Source organism: Oncorhynchus nerka, linkage group LG20 (assembly GCF_034236695.1).
Source record: "Oncorhynchus nerka isolate Pitt River linkage group LG20, Oner_Uvic_2.0, whole genome shotgun sequence".
NCBI classification, from domain to species: Eukaryota; Metazoa; Chordata; class Actinopteri; order Salmoniformes; family Salmonidae; genus Oncorhynchus; species Oncorhynchus nerka.
Genome location: NC_088415.1, coordinates 12,501,726 through 12,514,225, shown reverse-complemented (window position 1 = coordinate 12,514,225; position 12,500 = coordinate 12,501,726). Strand labels below are relative to the sequence as shown.

Below are 12,500 nucleotides of genomic sequence, written 5' to 3'. Positions count from 1 at the left end.
CTAATCACACCACTACACCCTTAATCACACCACTACACCTCTAATCACACCATTACACCCCTAATCACACCCCTACACCCTTAATCACACCCCTAATCACGCCACTATACCCCTAATCACACCACTACACCCCTAATCACACCACTACACCCTTAATCACACCACTACACCCCTAATCACACCACTACACCCCTAATCACACCACTACACCCTTAATCACACCACTACACCCCTAATCACACCACTACACCCCTAATCACACCACTACACCCTTAATCACACCACTAACCCCTAATCACACCACTACACCCCTAATCACACCACTACACCCTTAATCACACACTACACCCTTAATCACACCACTACATCCTTAATCACACCAATACACTATTCATACCACTACACCCCTAATCACACCACTACACCCCTAATCATACCACTACACTCATAATCACACCACTACACCCTTAATCAGTCCACTACACCCCTAATCATACCACTACACCCGTAATCACACCACTACACCCTTAATCAGTCCACTACACCCCTAATCATACCACTACACCCTTAATCACACCACTACACCCCTAATCACACCACTACACCCTTAATCACACCACTACACCCCTAATCACACCACTACACCCTTAATCACACACTACACCCTTAATCACACCACTACATCCTTAATCACACCACTACACCCCTATTCATACCACTACACCCCTAATCACACCACTACACCCTAATCATACCACTACACTCATAATCACACCACTACACCCTTAATCAGTCCACTACACCCCTAATCATACCACTACACCCGTAATCACACCACTACACCCTTAATCAGTCCACTACACCCCTAATCATACCACTACACCCCTAATCACACCATTACACCCCTAATCACACCACTACACCCTTAATCACACCACTACACCTCTAATCACACCATTACACCCCTAATCACACCCCTACACCCTTAATCACACTCCTAATCACGCCACTATACCCCTAATCACACCACTACACCCCTAATCACACCACTACACCCTTAATCACACCACTACACCCCTAATCACACCACTACACCCCTAATCACACCACTACACCCTTAATCACACCACTACACCCCTAATCACACCACTACACCCTTAATCAGTCCACTACACCCTTAATCACACCACTACACCCTACTCACACCACTACACCCTTAATCACACCCTACACCCCTAATCATACCACTACACCCATAATCACACCCCATACACCCCTAATCACACCACTACACCCTTAATCACACCACTACACCCCTAATCACACCACTACACCCTAATCACACCATTACACCCCTAATCACACCACTACACCCTTAATCACACCACTACACCTCTAATCACACCATTACACCCCTAATCACACCCCTACACCCTTAATCACACCCCTAATCCCCTATACCCCTAATCACACCACTACACCCCTAATCTACATAACCACACCACCACCTCTAATCACACCACCCTAATCACACCTTAATCACACCCCTAATCACACCACCCTTAATCACACCACTACACCCCTAATCACACCACTACACCCTTAATCACACCATACACCCCTAATCACACCACTACACCCTAATCACCACTACACCCATAATCACACCACTACACCCCTAATCACACCACTACACCCCTAATCACACCACTACACCCTTAATCACACCACTACACCCTTAATCACACCACTACACCCTTAATCACACCACTACACCCTTAATCACACCACTACACCCCTAATAATCACACCACTACACCCTTAATCACCACCACTTAATCAGTCCACTACACCCCTAATCACACCACCCATAATCACACCACTACACCTTAATCACACCACTACACCCTTAATCAGTCCACTACACCCCTAATCATACCACTACACCCTTAATCACACCACTACACCCCTAATCACAATACACCCTTAATCACACCACTACACCCCTACTCACAACTACACCCTTAATTACACCACTACACCCCTAATCACACCACACACCCCTAATCAGTCCACTAAACCCTTAATCACACCACTACACCCCTAATCACACCACTACACCCTTAATCAGTCCACTACACCCTTAATCACACCCTACACCCCTAATCACACCACTACACCCCTAATACCACTCTTAATCAGTCCACTACACCCTTAATCACACCACTACACCCTTAATCACACCCATACACCCTAATCACACCACTACACCCTTAATCACCACCACCCCTAATCACACCATTACACCCTAATCACACCACTACACCCTCTAATCACACCACTACACCTCTAATCACACCATTACACCCTAATCACACCCCTACCCTTAATCACACTCCTAATCACGCCACTATACCCCTAATCACACCACTACACCCCTAATCACACCACTACACCCTTAATCACACCACTACACCCCTAATCACCACTACACCCTTAATCACACCACTACACCCCTAATCACACCACTACACCCCTAATCACACCATACACCCTTAATCACACCACACTAATCACACCACCCCTAATCACACCACTACACCCTTAATCACACACTACACCCTTAATCACACCACTACATCCTTAATCACACCAATACACCCCTATTCATACCACTACACCCTAATCACACCACTACACCCCTAATCATACCACTACACTCATAATCACACCACTACACCCTTAATCAGTCCACTACACCCCTAATCATACCACAACACCCGTAATCACACCACTACACCCTTAATCAGTCCACTACACCCTAATCATACCACTACACCCTTAATCACACCACTACACCCCTAATCACACCACTACACCCTTAATCACACCACTACACCCCTAATCACACCACTACACCCTTAATCTTAATCACACCACTACATCCTTAATCACACCACTACACCCCTAATACACCCCTAATCACACCACTACACCCCTAATCATACCACTACACTCTAATCACACCACTACACCCTTAATCAGTCCACTACACCCCTAATCACCACTACACCCGTAATCACACCACTACACCCTTAATCAGTCCACTACACCCCTAATCATACCACTACACCCTAATAATTCACCCCTAATCACACCACTACACCCTTAATCACACCACTACACCTCTAATCACACCATTACACCCTAATCACACCCTACACCCTTAATCACACTAATCACGCCACTATACCCCTAATCACACCACTACACCCCTAATCACACCACTACACCCTTAATCACACCACTACACCCCTAATCACACCACTACACCCCTAATCACACCACTACACCCTTAATCACACCACTACACCCCTAATCACACCACTACACCCTTAATCAGTCCACTACACCCTTAATCACACCACTACACCCCTACTCACACCACTACACCCTTAATCACACCCCTACACCCCTAATCATACCACTACACCCATAATCACACCCCATACACCCCTAATCACACCACTACACCCTTAATCACACCACTACACCCCTAATCACACCACTACACCCCTAATCACACCATTACACCCTAATCACACCACTACACCCTTAATCACACCACTACACCTCTAATCACACCATTACACCCTAATCACACCCCACTTAATCACACCCCTAATCACGCCACTATACCCCTAATCACACCACTACACCCCTAATCACACCACTACACCCTTAATCACGCCACTATACCCCTAATCACACCACTACACCCCACCCACTAATCATAATCACACCACCACTAATCAGTCCACTACACCCCTAATCATACCACTACACCCCTAATCACACCACTACACCCTTAATCACCACTACACCCTAAATCACACCACTAATCACCCATTACACCCCTAATCACACCACTACACCCTTAATCACACCACTACACCTCTAATCACACCATTACACCCCTAATCACACCCTTAATCACACCCTAATCACGCCACTATACCCCTAATCACACCACTACACTAATCACACCACTACACCCTTAATCACACCACTACACCCTAATCACACCACTACACCCTAATCACACCACTACACCCTTAATCACACCACTACACCCCTAATCACACCCACACCCTTAATCAGTCCACTACACCCTTAATCACACCACTACACCCCTAATCACACCACTACACCCTTAATCACACCCCTACACCCCTAATCATACCACTACACCCATAATCACACCCCATACACCCCTAATCACACCACTACACCCTTAATCACACCACTACACCCCTAATCACACCACTACACCCCTAATCACCCCTAATCACACCACTACACCCTTAATCACACTCACCTCTAATCACACCATTACACCCTAATCACACCCCTACACCCTTAATCACACCCCTAATCACGCCACTATACCCCTAATCACCACTACACCCCTAATCACACCACTACACCCTTAATCACACCACTACACCCCTAATCACACCACTACACCCTTAATCACACCACTACACCCCTAATCACACCACTACACCCCTAATCACACCACTACACCCTAATCACACCACTACACCCATAATCACACCACTACACCCCTAATCACACCACTACACCCCTAATCACACCACTACACCCTTAATCACACCACTACACCCTTAATCACACCACTACACCCTTAATCACACCACTACACCCTAATCATACCACTACACCCCACTACACCCTTAATCACACCACTACACCCTTAATCACACCACTACACCCCTAATCTAATCTTAATCACACCACTACACCCTTAATCACACCACTACACCCTTAATCATACCACTACACCCCTAATCATACCACTACACCCATAATCACACCACTACACCCCTAATCACACCACTACACCCCTAATCAGTCCACTAAACCCTTAATCACACCACTACACCCCTAATCACACCACTACACCCTTAATCAGTCCACTACACCCTTAATCACACCACTACACCCCTAATCACACCACTACACCCCTAATCACACCACTAATCAGTCCACTACACCCTTAATCACCACCACCCTTAATCACACCACTACACCCCTAATCACACCACTACACCCATAATCACCCTTAATCACACCCTAATCACGCCACTATACCCTAATCACACCACTACACCCTTAATCACCACTACACCCCTAATCACACCACTACACCCTTAATCACACCACTACACCCCTAATCACACCACCACCCCTAATCACACCACTACTTAATCACCCCTAATCACACCACTACACCCATAATCACACCACTACACCCCTAATCACCACCACTCCACACCCCTAATCACCACTACACCCCTAATCATACCACTACACCCATAATCACACCACTACACCCTTAATCAGTCCACTACACCCCTAATCACCACCACTAATCACACCACTACACCCTAATCACACCACTACACCCTTAATCACACCACTACACCCCTACTAATCACACCACTACACCCTAATACCACTACACCCCTAATCAGTCCACTAAACCCTTAATCACACTACACCCCCTAATCACACCACTACACCCTTAATCACACCACTTAATCACACCACTACACCCCTAATCACACCACTACACCCCTAATCACACCACTACACCCTTAATAATCTTAATCACACCACTACACCCTTAATCCACTACACCCCTAATACCACTCGTAATCACACCACTACACCCCTAATAATCTTAATCACACCCCTAATCACGCCACTATACCCCTAATCACACCACTACACCCTAATACCACTACACCCTTAATCACACCACTACACCCCTAATCACACCACTACACCCTTAATCACACCACTACACCCCTAATCACACCACTACACCCCTAATCACACCACTACACCCCTAATCACACCACTACACCCATAATCACACCACTACACCCTAATCACACCACTACACCCCTAATCACACCACTACACCCTTAATCACACCACTACAACCTTAATCACACCACTACACCCTTAATCACACCACTACACCCTTAATCACACCACTACACCCCTAATCATACCACTACACCCTTAATCACACCACTACACCCTTAATCACACCACCTTAATCAGTCCACTACACCCCTAATCATACCACTACACCCCTAATCATACCACTACAACTCGTAATCACACCACTACACCCTTAATCACTACACCCTAATCATACCACTACACCCTTAATCACACCACTACACCCCTAATCACACCACACCCTTAATCACACCACTACAATCACACCACTACACCGTTAATTACACCACTACACCCTAATCACACCACTACACCCTAATCAGTCCACTAAACCCTTAATCACCACTACACCCCTAATCACACCACTACACCCTTAATCATCCACTACACCCTTAATCACACCACTACACCCTTAATCACACCACCACCCCTAATCATACCACTACACCCTAATCACACCACTACACCCTTAATCACACCACTACACCCTAATTCAGTCCACTACACCCCTAATCACACCACTACACCCATAATCACACCACTACACCCCTAATCACACCACTACACCCCTAATCACACCACTACACCCTTAATCACACCACTACACCCTTAATCACACCACTACACCCTTAATCACACCACTACACCCTTAATCACACCACTACACCCCTAATCATACCACTACACCCTTAATCACACCACTACACCCTTAATCACACCACTACACCTTTAATCCTACACCCCTAATCACACCACTACACCCTAATCATACCACTACACCCATAATCACACCACTACACCCTTAATCACACCACTACACCCTTAATCAGTCCACTACACCCTAATCACCACCACTAACACCCCTAATCACCACCACTAACACCCTAATCAATTACACCACTACACCCCTAATCACACCACTACACCCTAATCAGTCCACTAAACCCTTAATCACACCACTACACCCCTAATCACACCACTACACCCTTAATCAGTCCACCCTTAATCACACCACTACACCCTTAATCACACCACTACACCCCTAATCATACCACTACACCCCCTAATCACACCACTACACCCTTAATCACACCACTACACCCTTATTCAGTCCACTACACCCCTAATCATACCACTACACCCTTAATCAAACCACTACACCCCTAATCACACCACTACAACCTTAATCACACCACTACACCCCTAATCACACCACTACACCCCTAATCATACCACTACACCCTTAATCACACCAATACACCCCTAATCATACCACTACACCCCTAATCACACCACTACAACCCTAATCATACCACTACACCCCTAATCACACCACTACACCCCTAATCATACCACTACACCCTTAATCACACCACCACACCCCTAATCACACCACTACACCCTAATCACACCCCTACACCCTTAATCACACCACTACACCCTTTAATCACACCCTACACCCCTAATCACACCCCTACACCCCTAATCACATCTCTACACCCATAATCACACCCCTACACCCATAATCACACCCCTACACCCCTAATCACACCCTTAATCACACCATTACACCCCTAATCACATCCCTACGCCCCTACAATCTACTCCCCTTCACCCCATACACCACTACACTTCTACACCTTTACAAAAACCTCTACACCCCTACACCTCTACACATCTACACCCCTACACCTCTATACCCCTACACCTCTACACCCCTACACCTCTATACCCCTACACCTCTACACATCTACACCCCTACACCTTTATACCCCTACACCTCTACACCTCTACACCCCTACACCTCTACACCCCTACACCTCTACACCCCTACACCTCTATACCCCTACACCTCTATACCCTACACCTCTATACCCCTACACCTCTACACCCTACACCTCTAAAACCCTACACCTCTACACCCCTACACCTCTACACCTCTACACCTCTATACCTCTACACATCTACACCCCTTCACCCCATACACCACTACACTTCTACACCTTTACAAAAACCTCTACACACATACATCTCTACACCCCTACACATCTACAACTCTACACCCCTTCACATCTACACCCCTTACACCCCTACACCCCTACACATCTACACCTCTACAACTCTACACCCCTACACATCTACACCTCTACAACTCTACACCCCTACACCCCTACACATCTACACCTCTACAACTCTACAACTCTACACCTCTACACGCCTACACATCTAAACCTCTACACCCCTACACCTCTACACCCCTACAACTCTATACCTCTACACCTCTTTACACCTACACCTCTACACCACTACAACTCTACACCTCTACACCCCTACACATCTAAACCTCTATACCCCCTACACCTCTACACCCCTAACACCTCTATACCCCTACACCTCTATACCCCTACACCTCTACACCCCTACACCTCTACACCCTACAACTCTATACCCCTACACCTCTACACCCTACACCCATACATCTCTACACCCCTACAACTCTACAACTCTACACGCCTACACATCTAAACCTCTACACCCCTACACCTCTACACCCCTACAACTCTATACCTCTACACCTCTATACCCCTACACCTCTACACCCCTAACCTCTACACCCCTACAACTCTATACCCCTACACCTCTACACCCCTACACCCATACATCTCTACACCCCTACAACTCTACAACTCTACACCTCTACACGCCTACACATCTAAACCTCTACACCCCTACACCTCTACACCCCTACAACTCTATACCTCTACACCTCTTTACACCTACACCTCTACACCACTACAACTCTACACCCCTACACATCTAAACCTCTATACCCCTACACCACTACAACTCTACACCTCTACACCACTACAACTCTACACCTCTACACCCCTACAACCCTACACTTCTAAACCCCTTCACTCCTACACCTCTACACCCCTTCACTCTTACACCTCTACACATCTACAAAAACCTCTACACCCCTACAAGAACCTCTACACTCCTACACCTCTACAAAAACCTCTACACCCCTACAAGAACCTCTACACCCCTACACCTCTACACCCTTCACCCCTACACATCTACACCCCTACACCTCTACAAAAACCTCTACACCCCTACACATCTACACCCCTACACCTCTACAAAAACCTCTACACCCCTACACCTCTACAAAAACCTCTACACCCCTTCACCTCTACACCTCTACACCCCTACACCTCTACACCTGTACACCCTTCACCTCTACACCTCTACACTCCTACACCCCTACACCTCTACAAAAACCTCTACACCCCTACACCTCTACAAAAACCTCTACACACCTACACATCTACAAAAACCTCTACACCTCTACACCCACATCCCCTCACTCTATGACACTCTAAGCCCCCCCACACTACATTCTGCCTGTTGATATTAGGGACACTACAGTATACATATTATATATATATTTATATACCAGGACAACAGAAACCTCTGAAGACAGTCTGACAACTTATGGCAGAGCACTTCTGTTACAAGCTTTAAATTCACCTGTCTCGATTTATACTCCACATAATACCATATTGAGCACCACAAGTCTCATAGTTCTCCCAGACGACCAGTACCAGATTCCCCCGGGGAATCACAGCGACCAGACATGCTTAATACCCACCCATCATGTCATGTCAAGGCTAGAAGCCGTGACTTCATATCGAGAACGACTAAAAACCTTCATGGTGACATCTCCCTGTCCCGACAGGCCACTGCTCTCTGTGGCTGATGGGAAAAGATCCCAGAGTCCAGTTCCTCTGACCGCACAGGAGAATAGTAGCTACTGTATGAAGCAGAATAAAGCAGACTATAGCTTTCCTCTCGTATCAACTGAAAACCTATAAATATCCTGCATGTAGGATAAATGAAACTAGAGGAACGTGTATATTTCCGTCACACATCCCTACAGACAGTGTTTCATCTACCCACTAACCCAGACAGCCCTGCTCCCTTTCCCTCTGCAGCCCTACCTCATTGCAGTGATGCCCAGGACTCGGATTGCACGGCACGGTCTGGCATCCAACGACAGCCCCAAATCATCCACCCGCACTAAGGTTGCATGGCAGTGTTGTTATTCCTGATGGCAGCACTACTGAGCTGTCTCTCTGTCGCCGGCTGTATTATCTCTCTCTCTCTCTCTCTGCTTTTTCTCCCGGCCCGTCTCACTATCGGAGCTCCTTTCTACTCTTGCGTTCGTTTTCGTGCTCTGCTGAGCTCTCCCCTTCTCTCTCTGTGTGCTCTCCCTCTCTCTCTCTCTGTGCTCTCGCTCTCCCTCCCTCTCTCTCTCTCTCTCTCTGTGCTCTCCCTCTCTCTCTCTCTCTGTGTTCTCTCCCTTTCTCTCTCTCTGTGTTCTCTCCCTCTCTCTCTCTCTGTGCTCTCGCTCTCCCTCCCTCTCTCTCTCTCTCTGTGCTCTCGCTCTCCCTCCCTCTCTCTCTCTCTCTGTGCTCTCGCTCTCCCTCCCTCTCTCTCTGTGCTCTCGCTCTCCCTCCCTCTCTCTCTCTCTCTGTGCTCTCGCTCTCCCTCCCTCTCTCTCTCTCTCTGTGCTCTCGCTCTCCCTCCCTCTCTCTCTCTCTCTGTGCTCTCGCTCTCCCTCCCTCTCTCTCTCTCTCTGTGTTCTCTCCCTCTCTCTCTCTCTGTGTTCTCTCCCTCTCTCTCTCTCTGTGCTCTCGCTCTCCCTCCCTCTCTCTCTCTCTGTGTGCTCTCTCTCTCTCTCACTCACTGCACTCCCTCTCCCCCTCTTTCTCTTTCTGTTCGCTCTCTCGTTCTTTCTTTCTGCGCTGCCCACCTCCTACTTCTCACTCGCTCCCTCTTTCCATAGCTCTGTTCATTCTGCTTTACTTCCCCTTCTTCTCTTCCGAGACATCCAGTATAGCAGGATTGATGTGCTCTAACCTTGGGGACTGCTGTTTTCAATTTAGGCCTGCTCCTCTCCCTGCTCCTCTCCCTACTCTTCCCCCTGCTCTTCTCCCTGCTCCTCTCCCTGCTCCTCTCCCTGCTCTTCTCCCTGCTCCTCTCCCTGCTCTTCTCCCTGCTCCTCTCCCTGCTCCTCTCCCTGCTCCTCTCCCTGCTCTTCTCCCTGCCCCTCTCCCTGCTCCTCTCCCTGCTCCTCTCCCTGCTCTTCTCCCTGCTCCTCTCCCTGCTCCTCTCCCTGCTCCTCTCCCCGTGCTGTCCTCTCTCCAGTGGGCTCTGGATACAGAGTCTGTTACAGAGAGCACTACTACACCAGAGACACTGACCCCATCTGGCCTCCACAGAGACGACGGGATACAGAACTCTCTCTTTCTCTCTCTCTGTCTCTCTCTCTCTCTCTCTCTCTCTGTCTCTCTCTCTCTCTCTCTCTCTCTCTCTCTCTGTCTCTCTCTCTCTCTCTATTTCTCTCTCTCTCTCTCTCTCTCTCTCTCTCTCTGTCTCTCTCTCTCTCTATTTCTCTGTCTCTCTCTCTCTCTCTCTCTCTCTCTCTCTCTGTGTCTCTCTCTGTCTCTGTTTCTGTCTCTCTCTCTCCGTCTCTCTCTCTCTCACTCTCCCTCTTTCCCTCTCTCTCTCTCTCTCTCTGCCTCTCCATCTCTCTCTCTCTCTGTCTCTCTCTCTCTCTCTTTCTCTGTGTTTCTCTCTGTCTCTGTCTCTCTCTCCGTCTCTCTCTCTCTCACTCTCCCTCTTTCCCTCTCTCTGCCTCTCCATCTCTCTCTCTGTCTCTGTCTCTGTCTCTCTCTCTCTCTCTCTCTCTCTCTCTTTCTCATATTCAAGGGGCTTTATTGGAACATACAGGTTGAAGTCAGAAGTTTACAGACACTCAATTAGTATTTGGTGGCATTGCCTTTAAATTGTTTAACTTGGGTCAAATGTTTTGGGTAGCCTTCCAAAAGCGTCCCACAATAAGTTATTCCTCCTGACAGAGGTTGTGTAAATAAGTCAGCTTTGTAGGCCTCCTTGCTCGTACATCCTTTTTCAGTTCTTCCCAAACAATTTCTATATGATTGAGGTCAGGGCTTTGTGATGGCGACTCCAATACCTTGACTTTCTTGTCCTTAAGCCATTTTGCCACAACTTTGGAAGTATGTTTGGGGTTGATAGAGGAAAATATGGTTGAAATGACTAATTATGTATACATTCCAATCAGAAACTGACTAGTCCAAATGCTATAATGTACGGTACATGTGAGTTTTCCCTCTTGCTCCCTTTCCCAATTGTATATAATGTAGTCAGGAGTTAGTAACAATATAGGTCTGTTCCTTAGATAATTCAGTTGTACAAATCTCCAGGTGGTGGGAACGGGCCATCTCCAAATGGTCGGGAATGTTGATTTATGCTGACTGGCCTTGACTTCGTGCTGATAACGTGGAGGCTTGAGAGTTAAGAGGGGCCCTCTGTTTGTGAAACGGAACGTTTGGAAAACGCTGACGTCATTTTCA

At 47.4% G+C, this 12,500-nt stretch overlaps 1 protein-coding gene across 5 annotated transcripts in view; it reads right to left on the bottom strand.

Annotated features, from left to right (window-relative positions):
* Window positions 1-12,500, bottom strand: part of LOC115125019 (extracellular sulfatase Sulf-2-like) — a 342,598-nt gene that overhangs the window by 92,289 nt on the left and 237,809 nt on the right. The window contains exon 1 of one of the 5 annotated variants that reach the window (XM_065005238.1): window positions 10,062-10,377. The exons of the other annotated variants lie outside the window; for them this stretch is intronic. The gene's annotated coding sequence lies outside the window, so the exon portion shown is untranslated. Of the gene's footprint in view, window positions 1-10,061; window positions 10,378-12,500 lie in introns of those variants that run through there. 5 annotated transcript variants of the gene reach the window in all.